The sequence below is a fragment of the Lolium perenne genome, chromosome 3 (assembly GCF_019359855.2).
Source record: "Lolium perenne isolate Kyuss_39 chromosome 3, Kyuss_2.0, whole genome shotgun sequence".
Classification (NCBI taxonomy): domain Eukaryota; kingdom Viridiplantae; phylum Streptophyta; class Magnoliopsida; order Poales; family Poaceae; genus Lolium; species Lolium perenne.
Window position 1 is genome coordinate 310,235,123 of NC_067246.2, and position 19,870 is coordinate 310,254,992.

Here is a 19,870-nt window from a genome sequence, read left to right on the forward strand (position 1 = left end):
TAATTGCTATTAATGTCTTGGGTAATGTGATACTTGGCAATTGTTGTGCTCATGTTTAAGCTCTTGCATCATATGCTTTGCACTCATTAATGAAGAAATACATAGAGCATGCTAAAATTTGGTTTGCATATTTGGTTTCTCTAAGGTCTAGATAATTTCTAGTATTGAGTTTGAACAACAAGGAAGACGGTGTAGAGTCTTATAATGTTTTCAATATGTCTTTTATGTGAGTTTTGCTGCACCGGTTCATCCTTGTGTTTGTTTCAAATAAGCCCTGCTAGCCTAAACCTTGTATCGAGAGGGAATACTTCTCATGCATCCAAAATACTTGAGCCAACCACTATGCCATTTGTGTCCACCATACCTACCTACTACATGGTATTTTCCGCCATCCCAAAGTAAATTGCTTGAGTGCTACCTTTAAAATTCCATCATTCACCTTTGCAATATATAGCTCATGGGACAAATAGCTTAAAAACTATTGTGGTATTGAATATGTAATTATGCACTTTATCTCTTATTAAGTTGCTTGTTGTGCGATAACCATGTTCACTGGGGACGCCATCAACTATTCATTGTTGAATTTCATGTGAGTTGCTATGCATGTCCGTCTTGTCTGAAGTAAGAGAGATCTACCACCCTATGGTTAAGCATGCATATTGTTAGAGAAGAACATTGGGCCGCTAACTAAAGTCATGATCCATGGTGGAAGTTTCAGTTTTGGACATATATCCTCAATCTCAAATGAGAAAATTATTAATTGTTGTTACATGCTTATGCATAAAAGAGGAGTCCATTATCTCGTTGTCTATGTTGTCCCGGTATGGATGTCTAAGTTGAAGAATAATCAATAGCGAGAAATCCAATGCGAGCTTTCTCCTTAGACCTTTGTACAGGCGGCATAGAGGTACCCCTTTGTGACACTTGGTTAAAACAGTGCATTGTGATGATCCGGTAGTCCAAGCTAATTAGGACAAGGTGCGGGCACTATTAGTACACTATGCATGAGGCTTGCAACTTATAAGATATAATTTACATGATGCATATGCTTTATTACTACCGTTGACAAAATTGTTTCATGTTTTCAAAATCAAAGCTCTAGCACAAATATAGCAATCGATGCTTTTCCTCTATGGAGGACCATTCTTTTACTTTCAATGTTGAGTCAGTTCACCTATTTCTCTCCATCTCAAGAAGCAAACACTTGTGTGAACTGTGCATTGATTCCTACATACTTGCTTATTGCACTTATTATATTACTCTATGTTGACAATATCCATGAGATATACATGTTACAAGTTGAAAGCAACCGCTGAAACTTAATCTTCTTTTGTGTTGCTTCAATGCTTTTACTTTGAATTATTGCTTTATGAGTTAACTCTTATGCAAGACTTAATTGATGCTTGTCTTGAAGTGCTATTCATGAAAAGTCTTTGCTTTATGATTCACTTGTTTACTCATGTCATATACATTGTTTTGATCGCTGCATTCACTACATATGCTTTACAAATAGTATGATCAAGATTATGATGGCATGTCACTCCAGAAATTATCTGTGTTATCGTTTTACCTGCTCGGGACGAGCAGAACTAAGCTTGGGGATGCTGATACGTCTCCGACGTATCGATAATTTCTTATGTTCCATGCCACATTATTGATGTTATCTACATGTTTTATGCACACTTTATGTCATATTCGTGCATTTTCTCGGAACTAACCTATTAACAAGATGCCGAAGTGCCGATTCTTTGTTTCTGCTGTTTTTGGTTTCAGAAATCCTAGTAAGGAAATATTCTCGGAATTGGACGAAATCAAAGCCCAGGGGCCTATTTTTCCACGAAGCTTCCAGAAGTCCGAAGACGAAACGAAGAGGGGCCACGGGGTGGCCAAACCCTAGGGCGGCGCGGCCCCACCCCTGGCCGCGCCGGCCTGTGGTTTGGGCCCCCCGTGCCGCCTCTTGACTTGCCCTTCCGCCTACTTAAAGCCTCCGTGACGAAACCCCCAGTACCGAGAGCCACGATACGGAAAACCTTCCAGAGACGCCGCCAACGCCGATCCCATCTCGGGATCCAGGAGATCGCCTCCGGCACCCTGCCGGAGAGGGGAATCATCTCCCGGAGGACTCTACGCCGCCATGGTCGCCTCCGGTGTGATGTGTGAGTAGTCTACCCCTGGACTATGGGTCCATAGCAGTAGCTAGATGGTTGTCTTCTCCCCATTGTGCTATCATTGTCGGATCTTGTGAGCTGCCTAACATGATCAAGATCATCTATCTGTAATTCTATATGTTGCGTTTGTTGGGATCCGATGAATAGAGAATACTTGTTATGTTGATTATCAAAGTTATATCTACGTGTTGTTTATGATCTTGCATGCTTTCCGTTACTAGTAGATGCTCTGTCCAAGTAGATGCTTGTAACTCCAAGAGGGAGTACTTATGCTCGATAGTGGGTTCATGCCTGCATTGACACCTGGGACAGTGACAGAAAGTTCTAAGGTTGTGTTGTGCTGTTGCCACTAGGGATAAAACATTGATGCTATGTCTAAGGATGTAGTTGTTGATTACATTACGCACCATACTTAATGCAATTGTCTGTTGCTTTGCAACTTAATACTGGAGGGGGTTCGGATGATAACCTGAAGGTGGACTTTTTAGGCATAGATGCAGTTGGATGGCGGTCTATGTACTTTGTCGTAATGCCCAATTAAATCTCACTATACTCATCATGATATGTATGTGCATGGTCATGCTCTCTTTATTTGTCAATTGCCCAACTGTAATTTGTTCACCCAACATGCTGTTCGTCTTATGGGAGAGACACCTCTAGTGAATTGTGGACCCCGGTCCAATTCTCTATACTGAAATACAATCTACTGCAATACTTGTTCTACTGTTTTCTGCAAACAATCATCTTCCACACAATACGGTTAATCCTTTGTTACAGCAAGCCGGTGAGATTGACAACCTCACTGTTTCGTTGGGGCAAAGTACTTTGGTTGTGTTGTGCAGGTTCCACGTTGGCGCCGGAATCCCTGGTGTTGCGCCGCACTACATCCCGCCGCCATCAACCTTCAACGTGCTTCTTGACTCCTACTGGTCCGATTAAACCTTGGTTTCTTACTGAGGGAAACTTGCCGCTGTGCGCATCACACCTTCCTCTTGGGGTTCCCAACGGACGTGCCAACCACACGCATCAATGGCGTCCCCAGAAACATGGTTACCGCTCAACAAGCAACTTATCAAGAAATAAGATACATAAGTACATATTCTTCACCACAATAGTTTTTAAGGCTATTTTCCCATGAGCTATATATTGCAAAGACAAAGAATAGAATTTTAAAGGTAGCACTCAAGTAATTTACTTTGGAATGGCAGAGAAATACCATGTAGTAGGTAGGAATGGTGGACACAAATGGCATAGTTTTTGGCTCAAGGATTTGGATGCACGAGAAGAATTCCCTCTCAATACAAGGCTAGGCTACTAAGGTTGTTTGAAGCAAACTTAAGTATAAAATGGTGCAGCAAAGCTCACATATGAACATATTGTAAGCATTTTAAGACTTTACATCGTCTCCTTGTTGTTCAAACACCTTAACCAGAAAATATCTAGACTCTAGAGAGACCAATCATGCAAACAAAAATTTTAACAAGCTCTATGTAGTTCTTCATTAATAGGTGCAAAGTACATGATGCAAGAGCTTAAACATGATCTATATGAGCACAACAATTGCCAAGTATCAAATTATTCAAGACATTATACCAATTACCACATGCAGCATTTTCCGTTTCCAACCATATAACAATGAACGAAGTAGTTCAACCTTCGCAATGAACATTAAGAATAAAGCTAAGAACATATGTGTTCATATGAAACAGCGGAGCGTGTCTCTCTCCCACATAAAGAATGCTAGGATCCGATTTTATTCAAATAAAAACAAAAACAAAAACAAAAACAAACAGTCGCTCCAAGTAAAGCACATAAGATGTGACTGAATAAAAATATAGTTTCACTAGAGGTGACCTGATAAGTTGTCGATGAAGAAGGGGATGCCTTGGGCATCCCCAAGCTTAGATGCTTGAGTCTTCTTGAAATATGCAGGGATGAACCACGGGGGCATCCCCAAGCTTAGACTTTTCATTCTTCTTGATCATATTGTATCATCCTCCTCTCTTGACCCTTGAAAACTTCCTCCACACCAAACTCGAAACAAACTCATTAGAGGGTTAGTGCATAATTGAAAATTCATATATTCAGAGGTGACATAATCATTCTTAACACTTCTGGACATTGCACAAAGCTACTGAACGTTAATGGAACAAAGAAATCCATCAAACATAGCAAAACAGGCAATGCGAAATAAAAGGCAGAATCTGTCAAAACAGAACAGTCCGTAAAGACGAATTTTTCTGGGGCACTTAACTTGCTCAGATGAAAATTCTCAAATATAATGAAAGTTGCGTACATATCTTAGGATCACGCACGTAAATTGGCAGATTTTTCTAAATTTCCTACAGAAGGGGCTGCTCAATTTCGTGACAGTAAGAAATATGTTTCTGCGCAGTAATCCAAATCTAGTATCAACATTACTATTAAAGACTTTACTTGGCACAACAATGCAATAAAATAAAGATAAGGAGAGGTTGCTACAGTAGTAACAACTTCCAAGACTCAAATATAAAACAAAAGTGCAGAAGCAAAATAATGGGTTGTCTCCCATAAGCGTTTTTCTTTAACGCCTTTCAGCTAGGCGCAGAAAGTGTGAATCAAGTAACATCAAGAGATGAAGCATCAACATCATAATTTGTTCTAATAATAGATCATAAGGTAACTTCATTCTATTTCTAGGGAAGTGTTCCATACATTTCTTGAGAGGAAATTGATATTTAATATTACCTTCCTTCATATCAATAGTAGCACCAACAGTTCGAAGAAAAGGTCTTCCCAATATAATGGGACAAGATGCATTGCATTCAATATCCAAGACAACAAAATCAACGGGGACAAGGTTATTATTAACCATAATGTGAACATTATCAATCCTCCCCAAAGGTTTTTTTATAGCATTATCAGCAAGATTAACATCCAAATAACAATTTTTCAATGGTGGCAAGTCAAGCATATCATAGATTTTCTTAGGCATAACAGAAATACTTGCACCAAGATCACATAAAGCATTACAATCAAAATCATTGACCCTCATCTTAATGATGGGCTCCCAACCATCTTCTAACTTCCTAGGAATAGAAGTTTCAAATTTTAGTTTATCTTCTCTAGCTTTTATGAGAGCATTTGTAATATGTTTTGTAAAGGCCAAATTTATAGCACTAGCATTGGGACTTTTAGCAAGTTTTTGTAAGAACTTTATAACTTCAGAGATGTGACAATAATTAAAATCTAAACCATTATGATCTACAGCAATGGGATCATTGTCCCAATATTTTGAAAAATTTCAGCAGTTTTATCACAAACAGTTTCAGCAGCTTTAGCAGTTTCAGGTAATTTTGCACGCTTTGCACTAGGAGTAGAAACATTGCCAACACCAATTATTTTACCATTGATAGTAGGAGGTTTAGCAAAATGTAAATAATTATCATTACTAGTGGTGGTAATAGTCCAAACTTTAGCTACATTATTCTCTTTAGCTAGTTTTTCGTTTTCTTCTCTTTCCCACCTAGCATGCAATTCAGCCATCAATCTAATATTTTCATTAATTCGAACTTGGATGGCATTTGCTGTAGTAACAATTTTATTATCATTATCCCTATTAGGCATAACTTTCAATTTTAAAAGATCAACATCAGAGGCAAGTCTATCAACCTTAGAAGCAAGAATATCAATTTTATCAAACTTTTCCTCAACAGATTTGTTAAAAGCAGTTTGTGTACTAATAAATTCTTTAAGCATGGCTTCAAGACCAGGGGGTACACTCCTATTATTGTTGTAAGAATTACCATAAGAATTACCATAACCATTACCATTATTAGAAGGATATGGCCTATAGTTGTTACCAGAATTATTCCTATAAGCATTGTTGTTGAAATTATTACTTTTAATGAAGTTCACATCAACATGTTCTTCTTGGGCAACCAATGAAGCTAAAGGAACATTATTTGGATCAACATTAGATCTACCATTCACAAGCATATACATAATAGCATCAATCTTATCACTCGAGGTTTCTTCAACAGAATTTACCTTCTTACCTTGTGGAGCCCTTTCTGTGTGCCATTCAGAGTAATTGATCATCATATTGTCAAGAAGCTTTGTTGCCGCCCCCAAAGTAATGGACATAAAGGTACCTCCAGCAGCTGAATCCAATAGGTTCCGCGAAGAAAAATTTAATCCTGCATAGAAGGTTTGGATGATCATCCAAGTAGTTAGTCCATGGGTTGGCCAATTCTTCACCAAAGATTTCATTCTCTCCCATGCTTGAGCAACATGTTCATTATCTAATTGCTTAAAATTCATTATGCTACTTCTCAAAGATATAATTTTAGCGGGAGGATAATATCTACCAATAAAAGCATCCTTACATTTAGTCCATGAATCAATACTATTTCTAGGCAAAGATAGCAACCAATCTTTAGCTCTTCCTCTTAAGGAGAAAGGAAACAATTTTAATTTTATAATGTCACCATCTACATCCTTATACTTTTGCATTTCACAAAGTTCAACAAAATTATTAAGACGGGCAGCAGCATCATCAGAACTAACACCAGAAAATTGCTCTCTCATAACAAGATTTAGTAAAGCAGGTTTATTTCAAAGAATTCTGCTGTAGTAGCAGGTGGAGCAATAGGTGTGCATAGGAAATCATTATTATTTGTGCTAGTGAAGTCACACAACTTAGTATTCTCAACAGTTCCCATTTTAGCAGTAGTAAATAAAGCAAACTAAATAAAGTAAATGCAAGTAACTAATTTTTTTTGTGTTTTTAATATAGAGATCAAGACAGTAAATAAAGTAAAACTAGCAACTAATTTTTTTGTGTTTTGATATAAGAGCAAACAAAGCAGTAAATAAAATAAAGTAAAGCAAGACAAAAACAAAGTAAAGAGATTGGATGTGGGAGACTCCCCTTGCAACGTGTCTTGATCTCCCCGGCAACGGCACCAGAAAAAGAGCTTGATGCGTGCAGTTAACACACGTCCGTTGGGAACCCCAAGAGGAAGGTGTGATGCGTATAGTAGCAAGTTTTCCCTCAGTAAGAAACCAAGGTTATCGAACCAGTAGGAGTCAAGGAACACGTGAAGGTTGTTGGTGACGGAGTGTAGTGCGGTGCAACACCAGGGATTCCGGCGCCAACGTGGAACCTGCACAACACAATCAAAGTACTTTGCCCCAACGTAACAGTGAGGTTGTCAATCTCACCGACTTGCTGAAAACAAAGGATTAACCGTATAGTGTGGAAGATGATGTTTGTTTGCGAAGAACAGTAAAGAACAAGTATTGTAGTAGATTGTATTTCAGATGTAAAGAATGAACCGGGGTCCACAGTTCACTAGTGGTGTCTCTCCCATAAGATAAATAGCATGTTGGGTGAACAAATTACAGTTGGGCAATTGACAAATAGAGAGGGCATAACAATGCACATACATGTCATGATGAGTACTATGAGATTTAATCAGGGCATTACGACAAAGTACATAGACCGCTATCCAGCATGCATCTATGCCTAAAAAGTCCACTTTCAGGTTATCATCCGAACCCCTTCCAGTATTAAGTTGCAAACAACAGACAATTGCATTAAGTATGGTGCGTAATGTAATCAACACAAATATCCTTAGACAAAGCATTGATGTTTTATCCCTAGTGGCAACAGCACATCCACAACCTTAGAACTTTCTCTCACTGTCCCAGATTCAATGGAGGCATGAACCCACTATCGAGCATAAATACTCCCTCTTGGAGTTACAAGTATCAACTTGGCCAGAGCCTCTACTAGCAACGGAGAGCATGCAAGAACATAAACAACATATATGATAGATTGATAATCAACTTGACATAGTATTCAATATTCATCGGATCCCAACAAACACAACATGTAGCATTACAAATAGATGATCTTGATCATGATGGGCAGCTCACAAGATCTAACATGATAGCACAATGAGGAGAAGACAATCATCTAGCTACTGCTATAGACCCATAGTCCAGGGGTGAACTACTCACACATCGATCCGGAGGCGATCATGGCGATGAAGAGACCTCCGGGAGATGATTCCCCTCTCCGGCAGGGTGCCGGAGGCGATCTCCTGAATCCCCCGAGATGGGATTGGCGGCGGCTGCGTCTCTGGAAGATTTTCCGTATCGTGGCTCTCGGTACTGGGGGTTTCGCGACAAAGGCTTTAAGTAGGCGGAAGGGTAGGTTTAGGGGCGACACGAGGGCCCCACACAACAGGGCGGCGCGGGCCCAGCCCTGGCGCGCGGCCCTGGCGTAGCGGCGCCTCGTCGCCCCACTTCGTAATCCTTTCGGTCTTCTGGAAGCTTCGTGGAAAAATAAGACCCTGGGCGTTGATTTCGTCCAATTCCGAGAATATTTCCTTTGTAGGATTTCTGAAACCAAAAACAGCAGAAAACAGCAACTGGCTCTTCGGCATCTCGTCAATAGGTTAGTGCCAGAAAATGCATAATAATGACATATAATGTGTATAAAATATGTGAGTATCATCATAAAAGTAGCATGGAACATAAGAAATTATGGATACGTTTGAGACGTATCACCTACATATACCTTGCCCCTGCCCAAGTGTGAGCCACACTTAGCCATTTTCCACTTCTTAGCACAAGAGAGGTGTATGTGGCTTTGCCCTCTTCATATGCACAAGAGGCGTTCGATGAAATGCCTAAGAGCTTTTGCCACTTGAGTTCACACAAAACAAGCCACACTTAAATGTCTTTTTTCTTCTCCATCGAGGTTAACAACTTTACCCTTTCATCTATCATTGATAAAATGCATGTGTATATATATACATCGTTTCACTAATCCTGATGTTCTGTAATGGTTTTTGATAAGCTTAATTATATCATGCATATGAATCGACAATGGATGTACTGACCGATGCTTTGACGAGTTCACTTCGGGCCTAAGAAATTTTATCGACGTGCCTGAGGCAAACAAACATGGTGGTGTTTATGTATTTTCCATGTGTTGACTGTAAGAATGTCATAAATTACTCTTCCTCGAGTACCATTCACAGCCACCTGCTGCGGTCCGGTTTCATGCCCCACTACAATTGTTGGACCAAGCATGGAGAAAGAGGGGTTATGATGGAAGACAATGAAGAACAAGAGGCTGATGACAACTATCCCATGTTCGTTGAATACGGTGATACTGCAAAGGGGGTTGTTTTCCTTCAGAAGGCAATGAAGACAATGAAGCAAAATATCAAGGGGCACCAGATGAGCCTGCTGATGATCTTGGTCGGGCCATTGCTGATACAAGGAGAGAATGTGAAACTGAAAAGGAAAGGTTGAACTTCGACCAGATATTAGAGGATCACAACAAATTGTTGTACCCAACTTGCGAAGATGGCCAGAAAAAGCTAGGTAGCACACTGGAATTGTTGCAATGGAAGGCAGAGAACGGTATCACTGACTCAGGATTTGAAAAGTTGCTGGAAATAATTAAGAAGCAGCTTCCAAGGGGTAACAAATTGCCCGCCAGTACGTACAAAGCGAAGAAGGTTGTCTGCCCTCTAGGATTAGACGTGCAAAAGATAAATGCATGCACTAATGACTGCATCCTCTACCGCGGTGAGTACGAGAATTTGGATGCATGCCCGGTGTGCACTGCATTGCGGTATAAGATCAGACAAGATGACCCGGATGATGTCGAGGGTGAGCGTCCTAGGAAGAGGGTTCCTGCCAAGGTTATGTGGTATGCTCCTATAATACCACGGCTGAAACGTTTGTTCAGAAATAAAGAGCATGCTAGGTTGTTGCGATGGCACAAAGAAGACCGTAAGAAAGACGAGATGTTGAGACACCCTGCTAATGGGTCCTAGTGGAGAAAAATCGATAGAGAGTTCCCGTACTTTGCAGAGGATGCAAGGAACTTAAGGTTTGGTCTAAGTACATATGGCATGAATCCTTTTGGAGAGCAGAGCTACAACCATAGCACCTGGCATATGACTCTTTGTATCTATAACCTTCCTCCTTGGTTGTGCATGAAGCGGAAGTTCATTATGATGCCAGTGCCCATCCAAGGCTCGAAGCAACCCGACAACGACATTGATGTGTACCTGAAGCCATTAGCTAAAAAACTTCTACAACTATGGTCCATAATAGGTGTACATGTGTGGGACGAGCACAAAAAGGAGGAATTTGACCTACGAGCGCTGCTTTTCATAACCATCAATGATTGGCCTGCTCTTGGTAACATTTCAGGACAGTCAAACAAGGGATACAATGCATGCACGCACTGTTTAGATGAGCTCGAAGGTGAATATTTGGATAAATGTAAAAAAGGTCGTGTATCTGGGGCATCGTCGATTTCTTACGTGTACCCATCCCGTAAGAAAGAAAGGCAAGCATTACAACAGTGAGGCAGATCATCGGAAGAAGCCTGCCCACAGTAAGGGTGCTGATATATTTGGTATGGTCAAGGATCTAGAAGTAATATTTGGAAAGGGTCCTGGAGGACGGTGAGTTCCGAATGACGTTGCCGGACACGCGGCCATGTGGAAGAAGAAATCTATATTTTGGGAGCTATCCTATTGGAAAGTCCTAGATGTCGGCTCTTCAATCGATGTGATGCACGTGATGAAGAATCTTTGCGTGAACCTGCTAGGCTTCCTGGGCTTGTACGGGAAGACAAAAGATACACCAGAAGCACGGGAGGACCATCAACGTATGAAAGACCCAGAACAACTGTATGAGACAGATAAATGACATCATTACTCCAGCTACGCTCTTACAAAAGCAGAGAAGGAAATCTTTTTTGAATGCCTGAGCAGTATCAAGATCCTGTCTGGCTTCTCCTCCAATATAAAGGGAATAATAAATATGGCAGAGAAAAATTCTAGAACCTGAAGTCTCATGACTGCCACGTGATAATGACAGCTTCCGATTGCATTGAGGGGGCTTCTACCGAAAAATGTTCGAGTGCCCATTGTGAAGCTATGTGCATTTCTCAATGCAATTTATCATAAGGTAATCAATTCAGAAATTCTACAGAGGTTGCAGAATGATGTGCTCCAGTGTCTTGTTAGTTTTGAGTTGGTGTTCCCACCATCATTCTTCAATATTATGACACATCTCCTCATTCACCTGGTCGAAGAGATTTCCATTCTCGGTCCTGTGTTTCTACACAATATGTTCCCCTTTGAGAGGTTCATGGGAGTCTTAAAGAAATATGTTCATAACTGTGCTAGGCCAGAAGGAAGCATCTCCAAGGGCTATGCAACATAGGAGGTCATTGAGTTATGTGTTGACTTTATTCCTGACCTTAAGCCGATTGGTGTTCCTGAATCGCGGCATGAGGGGAGACTGAGTGGAAAAGACATGCTAGGAAAGAAAGCAATGATATGTAGGGACGGGCATTTTTTCACTCAAGCACACTACACAGTTCTACAAAGTTCCACCTTGGTGGCTCCATATATCAATGTACACAAGAAATTTGTACGCTCCCAAAACCCAGGGCAGTCGGACGATTGGATTATACGCGAACAAATGTCGACTTTCGGTGGTTGGTTGCAAAAACATCTCATGAATGATACCACTGTTGGAGATCAGATGTACTTGTTGGCCTAGACACCATCGTCGACTGTATTGACTTTCCAAGGGTATAGGATAAATGGGAATACATTTTACACGATCGCCCAGGATAAAAAGAGCACCAACCAAAACAGTGGTGACCGCTTTGATGCAATAAAAAACAAAGGAAAAAAATGACACATATTATGGTTACATAGAGGAGATATGTGAACTTCACTATGGACCTTCTTTTAAGGTCCCTTTGTTTAGGTGCAAATGGATCAAGATAACAGGAGGCGGGGTTCAGGTAGACAAGTTGTATGGACTGACAACAGTGGATCTCAACAATCTTGGGTATAGAGACGAACCATTCGTCCTAGCCAAGCATGTGGCCCAGGTTTTCTATGTGAAGGACATTTCTACCAAACCAATAAAAAGAAAAATAAGGAAACAAATACATCAAACGATAAGCCAAAGCGCCACATAGTTCTTTCTGGAAAAAGAAACATCGTGGGAGTGGAGAACAAGACAGACATGTCAGAAGATTATAATAAGTTTGATGAAATTCCACCCTTTACAGTGAACATTGAACCAATCATCAAGTTAAATGATGAAGATGCTCCATGGTTACGGTCGAAGAAGGTTCAATGATGAAGATGCTCCATGATCAAGTTAATTGAAGAAGGTTCATGGCACAAATGAGTATCTAAACATGGCAATCAATTTCCCATTTATTTTTGTGTAATCATGTAACTGTATGTAAGATATTAACAGTGGAGATGGTTGCCTTTTTATACCATATATATATATATATATATATATATATATATATATATATATAGGGAGATTCCCCAACACTGTTAGAGGATATGGAGTCTTTCACGGGCTTGCAGGAAAAAAAATCTGAGGCGGAGCTTCCAAAGATGACGTAGGGCGTGTGCACCAACAAAATCTTCGAGAAGCTCCACCACGGGAGATTTCCCAACCCTTTCCCCAACACTGTTAGAGGAGATGGAGTCTTTCACGGGCTTACAGGAAAAAAATTCCGAGGCAGAGCTTCCAAAGATGCCGTAGGGCGTGTGCACCAACAACATCTTCGAGAAGCCCACACGGGAGATTTCCCAACCCTTTCCCCAACACTTTTAAAGGAGATGGAGTCTTTCATGGGCTTGCAGGAAAAAAATTCCGAAGCGGAGCTTCCGAAGATGCTGTAGGGCGTGTGCACCAACGACATCTTCGAGAAGCTCCACCACGGGAGATTTGCCAACCCTTTCCCCAACACTGTTAGAGGAGATGGAGTCTTTCACGGGCTTGCAGGAAAAAAATTCCAAGGTGGAGCTTCCGAAGATGCCGTAGGGAGTCTGCACCAACGACATCTTCGGGAAGTTCTGCCACGGGAGACTTCCCAACCCTTTCCTCCATCCATGGGGATGAAACTCTCCCTACCTTCTAGGTTGGCTTGTTGAGCTGCTTGCCATGGCGTATCGATGCTCCTTTTATAGGCACAACGCCGCTTCTACTTCGTCTTGTTCCTCCGACTGGGCGTCGTGCGCTACATGCTTTATCTCATCGAGCAGTGCATCCACCCACGCGTCCTTATCCTGTCGGCAGCTTTAGTCTCGGTTGCACCTACTAGCCGGGACTAAAGGTTACCCACACGTCCTTATCTCACCAACAGCTTTGTTAGTTGACACAAAAACCACCTTTAGTCCCAGTTGTTCCCACCAGCCGAGACTAATGGTTGCCCGCACGTCCTTATCCCGCCGACAGTTTGTTACATGGCTTCTAAAACCACCTTAGTCCCGGTTGCACCCACCAGCCGGGACTAAAGGTTAGATGGTCAGCTCTGGCTTCCTCTTCTTCTGCCATATGCTCACCACCATCTCTGGGTTCCTCTTCTTCCTCCTCCTCATCATCAGCAGCGTCACCCACGATGAAGCCACCAGCTCTGGGTTCCTCTTCTTCCTCTATATGCTCACCACCAGCTCTAGCTTTCTCTTCTTCCTCCTCCTCATCATCATCGGCGTCAGCCACGATGAAGCCACCACCTTAGGCTTCCTCTTCTTCCTCCATATGCTCACCGCCAGCTCTGGATTCCTCTTCTTCCTCCATATGCTCACCACCAGCTCTGGGTTCCTCTTGTTCCTCCATATACTCACCACCAGCTCTGGGTTCCTCTTCTTCCTCCATATGATCACCACCAGCTCTGGGTTCCTCTTCTTCCTCCTCCTCCTCATCATCGGCGTCAGCCACGATGAAGCCACCAGCTCTGGGTTCCTCTTCTTCCTCCATATGCTCACCACCAGCTCTAGCTTTCTCTTCTTCCCCCTCCTCATCATCATCGGCGTCAGCCACGATAAAGCCACCAGCTTAGGCTTCCTCTTCTTCCTCCATATGTTCACCACCAGCTCTGGGTTCCTCTTCTTCCTCCATATGCTCACCACCAGCTCTGGGTTCCTCTTCTTCCTCCATATGCTCACCACCAGCTTTGGGTTCCTCTTCTTCCTCCATATGCTCACCACCATCTCTAGATTCCTCTTCTTCTTCCTCCTCATCATCGTAAAAGAAATTATTCAAAAGATATAAATTAATGCATTTTAAATTAAAAATGGCAAAATGGTTAGTAGTTTGAATAGTTTGAATAATTATTTAAGAAAACATAAAATGGTTTTAGATTAATTATGTAAATTAAAACACTTTTCATGTTGAAAGTTTTGTCACATTCATATTAATATTCATAAGTTATTCAAATTCATATCCATAAGTTATTCAACTTCATATTAAAATTCATATGCATACGTTATTCAAATTCATATTCATAAGTTACTCAAAATCATATTCAAATTCAAATTCATAAGTTATTCAAATTCATATTCATAAGTTATTCAAATTCATATACAAAAGTTATTCAAATTCATATTCATAAGGAATGTAAATATTTAAATGTTCATAATGAATAAATTATACATTTATTACATAGAGATTTCTTTTCTGAACTTTTTGATATATCATATGTTATTTTTTGATTTGAAATAAGGCGGAAAACGAAATTATTTGAAAAGGCACATACAAATTTGCCTTTGGTCCCGGTTCGTGCGACGAACCGAGACCTAAGGGTTATTTTGCGCGCATAGTGAACAACGCAGCCAAAATAGGCCTTAGGTCCCGGTTGGTTCCACGAACCGGGACCAAAGGGGGGCCTTTGGTCCCGGTTCGTGCGGCGAACCAGGACCAAAGGGTCTCCCCTATAACTGTTGACACTTCGTCTCCGCGGTTCGACGCCGTCAGGCTGCCCAATCGCCGTGTGCCCGCCGCTCGCCGTCCACCGTGTCGTCGACCGCTGCGCCATCGTTCACCGCGCCACCTTCCGCGTGCGCCCCGGCCCAACCGCCTCCTCCCCATTACCGCGTCGCCGCTCTGCTTGCCGCGCGCCGCCCGCCGCCAAGGCTTGACCGCCGCGCCTCCTCCGGTAAGGCCCCCCTCTCCCTCTCCTCCTCCGGCCGGCCGACCGGCGGCCGGCCACTACATCTTTTTTAGTTAGTTAAAATTAGTGGTAGTGAAATTAGTTAGAAAATTTTGTTAGAAAATTATTTAGTAGTGAAAAATTAGTTAGAAAAACTTATATGTTAGAAATATTAGATAAATTTATATGTAGTGAAATTTATATGTTAGTGAAATTGAGAAAAATTTATATGTAGTGAAATTTATATGTTAGTGAAATTTAGAAAAATTTATATGTTAGAGAAATTTATAAAATAGTGAAATTTATATGTCAGTGAAATTTATAAAATAGTGAATTTATATGTAAGTGAAATTTATAAAAACTTATATGTTAGTGAAATTTATAAAAACTTATATGTTAGTGAAATTTATATGTTAGTAATATATTCATAAGTAGTAAATATTAGTAGTATAAATATTTAGATAGAAATATTAGTTAAAAAAGTGTTTGAAATATTTACTTACTAAATATAGTAGAAGTATTAGTTAGAAATATTTACTTACTAAATATTAGTTATAGAACTAATATATTAGTAGTATGTATATATAGTTAGTTTATTGATCACAATATTATGTTTGTTTAATTATGTTAGTACATATATGATTTAGTTTTCATAACTACGATGCCGTGCCCGCCGCGTCGTGGAGGGTTTGGGACCGTTCTGGACCAGATGCTGTTGATGAGGGAGGTCCGGGACTGGGCTCCGCCGGGGTGTCACTGAGAGGTGTTATCTTCCGGGGCGCGCACGTTGGCGCGGAATCCGGGTCCCATCGTCGACTCGGATCTTCTTTGGTGGAGGTCGTGTGGGCCACGCTCGTTTCAGAGGGAGCCGACCCCCGAGGAGGTGGTAGCTCAGCGCATCACAGAGGAGGACGAGCATGTTCGCCGTTACCTGCATGTGTTAGACACCATGTATATGAACGGATGGTCAGTTCTGCAGGGATCTCACGTGAGCTATGATCCTGTGATTTTTACGTGGCTTTGGGTGTTCACCCGGCGCGGCTCGGGACCCGGTCGGTGCCGTTGAGAGGTTCTAGTGATGTATTAGGGTTAAATAAAAATCGACTAGAGCTATATAGGCATGTAACTGCACTATCTGCTTTTAGCACTACATTATCGATCCTTAATTAATAACTATATATGTAACTCCAATTTCTGTTTTCTACATTATCCTTAATTAATATATATATGTGATTATATGATGGTTCCTATAACTTACAAGTCATTGCAAAAACTATGGACGCTGACAGAAACGAAGCCCAAGAAAATTCATGGCTAACCTCATAGCCGGCGGTATTCTTGATGATGGCGGTGACGATGTCACCGCAACTTATTTGAATGACTCCGGTGAGGGAGCAGAGGATATTGAGCGAAGAAAAGATGGCTCCGGTGAGGGAGCGAAGGATATTGAGCGAAGAGAAGATGGCTATGGTGAGGAGAAAATCATAATGGCCCCGCTGATGGAACCATAGTTATTACAAAGTCCACCAAGGTATATAAATTAAGCTGTTGCTGACTAGATGCATTAACTAATTTGTATATATATAAATTGATGATGAATTATTTCTTTTTTAGCCCTCCAGATCGAGCAATTCTTCTGTAAAGTCGAAGCGAGGCCCGACCAAAAAGTTATCAAACGGTGTTAGGTATGACATCATCAAAATCGATCAGAGTGGCCGACCGACTGCTCCCGACAAGGCTACAAAATTATTTATAAGTCAATGCGGAGTGATTGTTAGGGACTGCATCCCGATCGCCGTTCGAGAATGGCACACGCCGAAGGGAGGGGCTGAACCAGGTCATTATGTCGATGATGTAGCAAAAGGAAACCTTTGGCGCCCTCTCATGGCACATTTCAACCTACCTCCAGAGGAGAATGTCGATAGAGCCAGACAGATGGAGGAGGCAGCCAAGGAGTTTGCTCTAAAGAAGATGGCCGAACTATTCAAGCAACACAAGAAAAGATTGCACGACTTTGTCAAGAATAAGAAGACCCCGGACTTCACTGGAGGGTATGGGAAGATAAAAGATCACTGGCCCGAATTCGTGAAGTACTAAGAGTCAAAACAATTTAAGAAAAGGTCGGGAACAAATAAGGCAAATGTTGCGTTGAAGAAATATCACCAAATTACGGGTCCATGTGGCTACAGGTCCAACCGGTCTAAGTGGTAGGCAGCTGAGGCGGAACTGGTCAACAAAGGGATCCAAATAGGGACATTCGATTGGACCGAACGGTCGAAGGAGTGGTTCTACAGGATTGGGGGAAGGTTGGACCCAGAAATAGGGAAGTGTATTTATAATAAAGAACATCTGAAGAACCCTTGTCAAGCCCTTATAGATGCATAGGGACGTGTGGGAGGGGAGGTTCCATCCCAAAAGAGAGAAGGGCGATCTGACACGCGCCCTTGGGAACAAAGAACACGGCGGATGAACATGAGGCACAGAAGGCTCCATTCCGTGGAAGTATGGCTTTCCCGCGGCAAGGGAAGCAGACCGCATAGCGTCCTTAGAGAATTCTGTGAGCGCTCTTCAAGCCACCGTTAACCAAGTACTTACAACCCAGCGATCTTAGGGGAAGCATGTAGATATTGCATTCGATGCTATGACCCGCATTAGTCTCAGCACCGGAAAAGCAGCGTGGCTTCCACTCAGCTTGATAAAGATGAACATGTGATGGTGCCTCCTCGCTACCCCGTGGATGATCTCACGAAGAGCCATCCTTGTGAGCTGCATGTAAAATTTGTCAACATATCCATGAAGGCGGCGGTCGGCTATGTCTTACCTACAAGAACTTACCATTGTCGTCCCATCCAAGATGGCTATATTTTTGTGCTGGTGGATGAAGTGACGGTAGGATATGAGCCGTTGATGCTTGACCACCCTGCAGGTGAAGATGGGGAAATCACTGAAATGGGAGAAGCCCATAGAACCACCGTTCAATGGTGAAGGAGCTTGATGTCTACGCATGCTTCTATTCTTGTAGACAGTGTTGGGCCTCCAAGTGTAGAGGTTTGTAGAATAGCAGCAAGTTTCCCTTAAGTGGATCACCCAAGGTTTATCGAAGTTAGGAATGTAGAGGTCAAAGGTATCCCTCTCAAGCAACCCTGTAACTACAATACAAGAAGTCTCTTGTGTCCCCAACACACCCAATACACTTGTCAGATGTATAGGTGCACTAGTTCGGCGAAGAGATAGTAAAATGCAAGTGATATGGATGAATATGAGTGGTAATAACAATCTAAAATAAATATGGCAGCAAGTATAAATGCAATAAAACAATAAATAAATGGTGATTTGATGCTTGGAAACAAGGCCTATGGATCATACTTTCACTAGTGGTCACTCTCAACAATGATATCATAACGGAATATAAATATAAGCACTTCACTATGCTACTCTGAAAGACTCTCCGGCTGGATAACGAACACTAATCCATTGTGTAGGTCTGCAAAAGCAAACCTTAAAAATATATTCCCAAATACTAATCAACACCCCGCGCTGCGCTTTGAGCATTTCTAGGCGGTACTAACACACCACAATTTCATAGAGACATCCAACTCAAATCATAATTCAGTGAACATGTATTCTATGAAATATAGCCTAAGAGACCCACACGGTGCACACACTCCACCTTTACACACATGGGACAAGGAGTCTCCGTAGATCACATAAGTAAAGTTCACTTGAATAGCATAACGACATCTAGATTCAAAGCTCATGATCACATAAAGATCACACCATGAGAGAGAGATAGACCACATAGCTACCGGTAGAGCCCTCAGCCCCGGGGAAGAACTACTCACTCCTCATCATGAGAGTCAGCAACGGCAATGGAGATGGCGGTGGAGTCGATGGAGATGGCTCCGGGGGCAATTCCCCGTCCCGGCAGGGTGCCAGAACAGAGACTTCTGCCCCCCGAATCTTGTCTGCAACGGCGGCGGAGCTACGGAACTTTTCATGGGAGGAGGCTTGTATATTTAGGGTTTTTGCGTCGGGAGCTTTATATATCCGAAGGATTTAGGTCGGTGGGGTGCCTGGTGGCCCCAGACCACCTCTAGGCACGGGCCAGGGCCAGGCCGCTCCTAGGGTAGGTGTGGCCACCCTGTGGCCCCGCTTCGTCTCTCCTCTGGACTTCGTCTTCGCTCCGAGAAAAATTGGAACTTTGGTTTTTTGTTTTGTCCAATTCCCATAATATTTCCTGCACAACTTTTCTGAAATACAAAAATAGCAGAAAACAGGAACTGACACTGTGACATCTTGTCAATAGGTTAGTGTCGGAAAATGCATTAAAGTGCCACGAACTATAAACAAAACATATAGCAATTGGTGTAAAACAAGCATTGAGCATAAAAAATTATAGATACGTTTGCAACGTATCAGAGCTCATCGTGTTTCCAGGTTCGAAGCCAAGCAGGCCACCTCCAGCTCATTCTCCGCCACCTCCGTCGCCTCCGCAGTCTCCTCCGCGTGATGATTCTCCTCTTTATGATGATTCTCCTCTGCGTGAGCAGTCTCCTCCGCCTCCGCTGTCTCCTCCATGTGAGTGGTCTCCTCTGCGTGAGAACACTCCGCCGCCTCCTCCTCGTCAGGAGACTCCGCCGAGTCTGCAACCTAAGCAAAGGAGGAAGAGTACCGTGGCAAGTACTAAAGCTCCAAAGAGATCATCAGC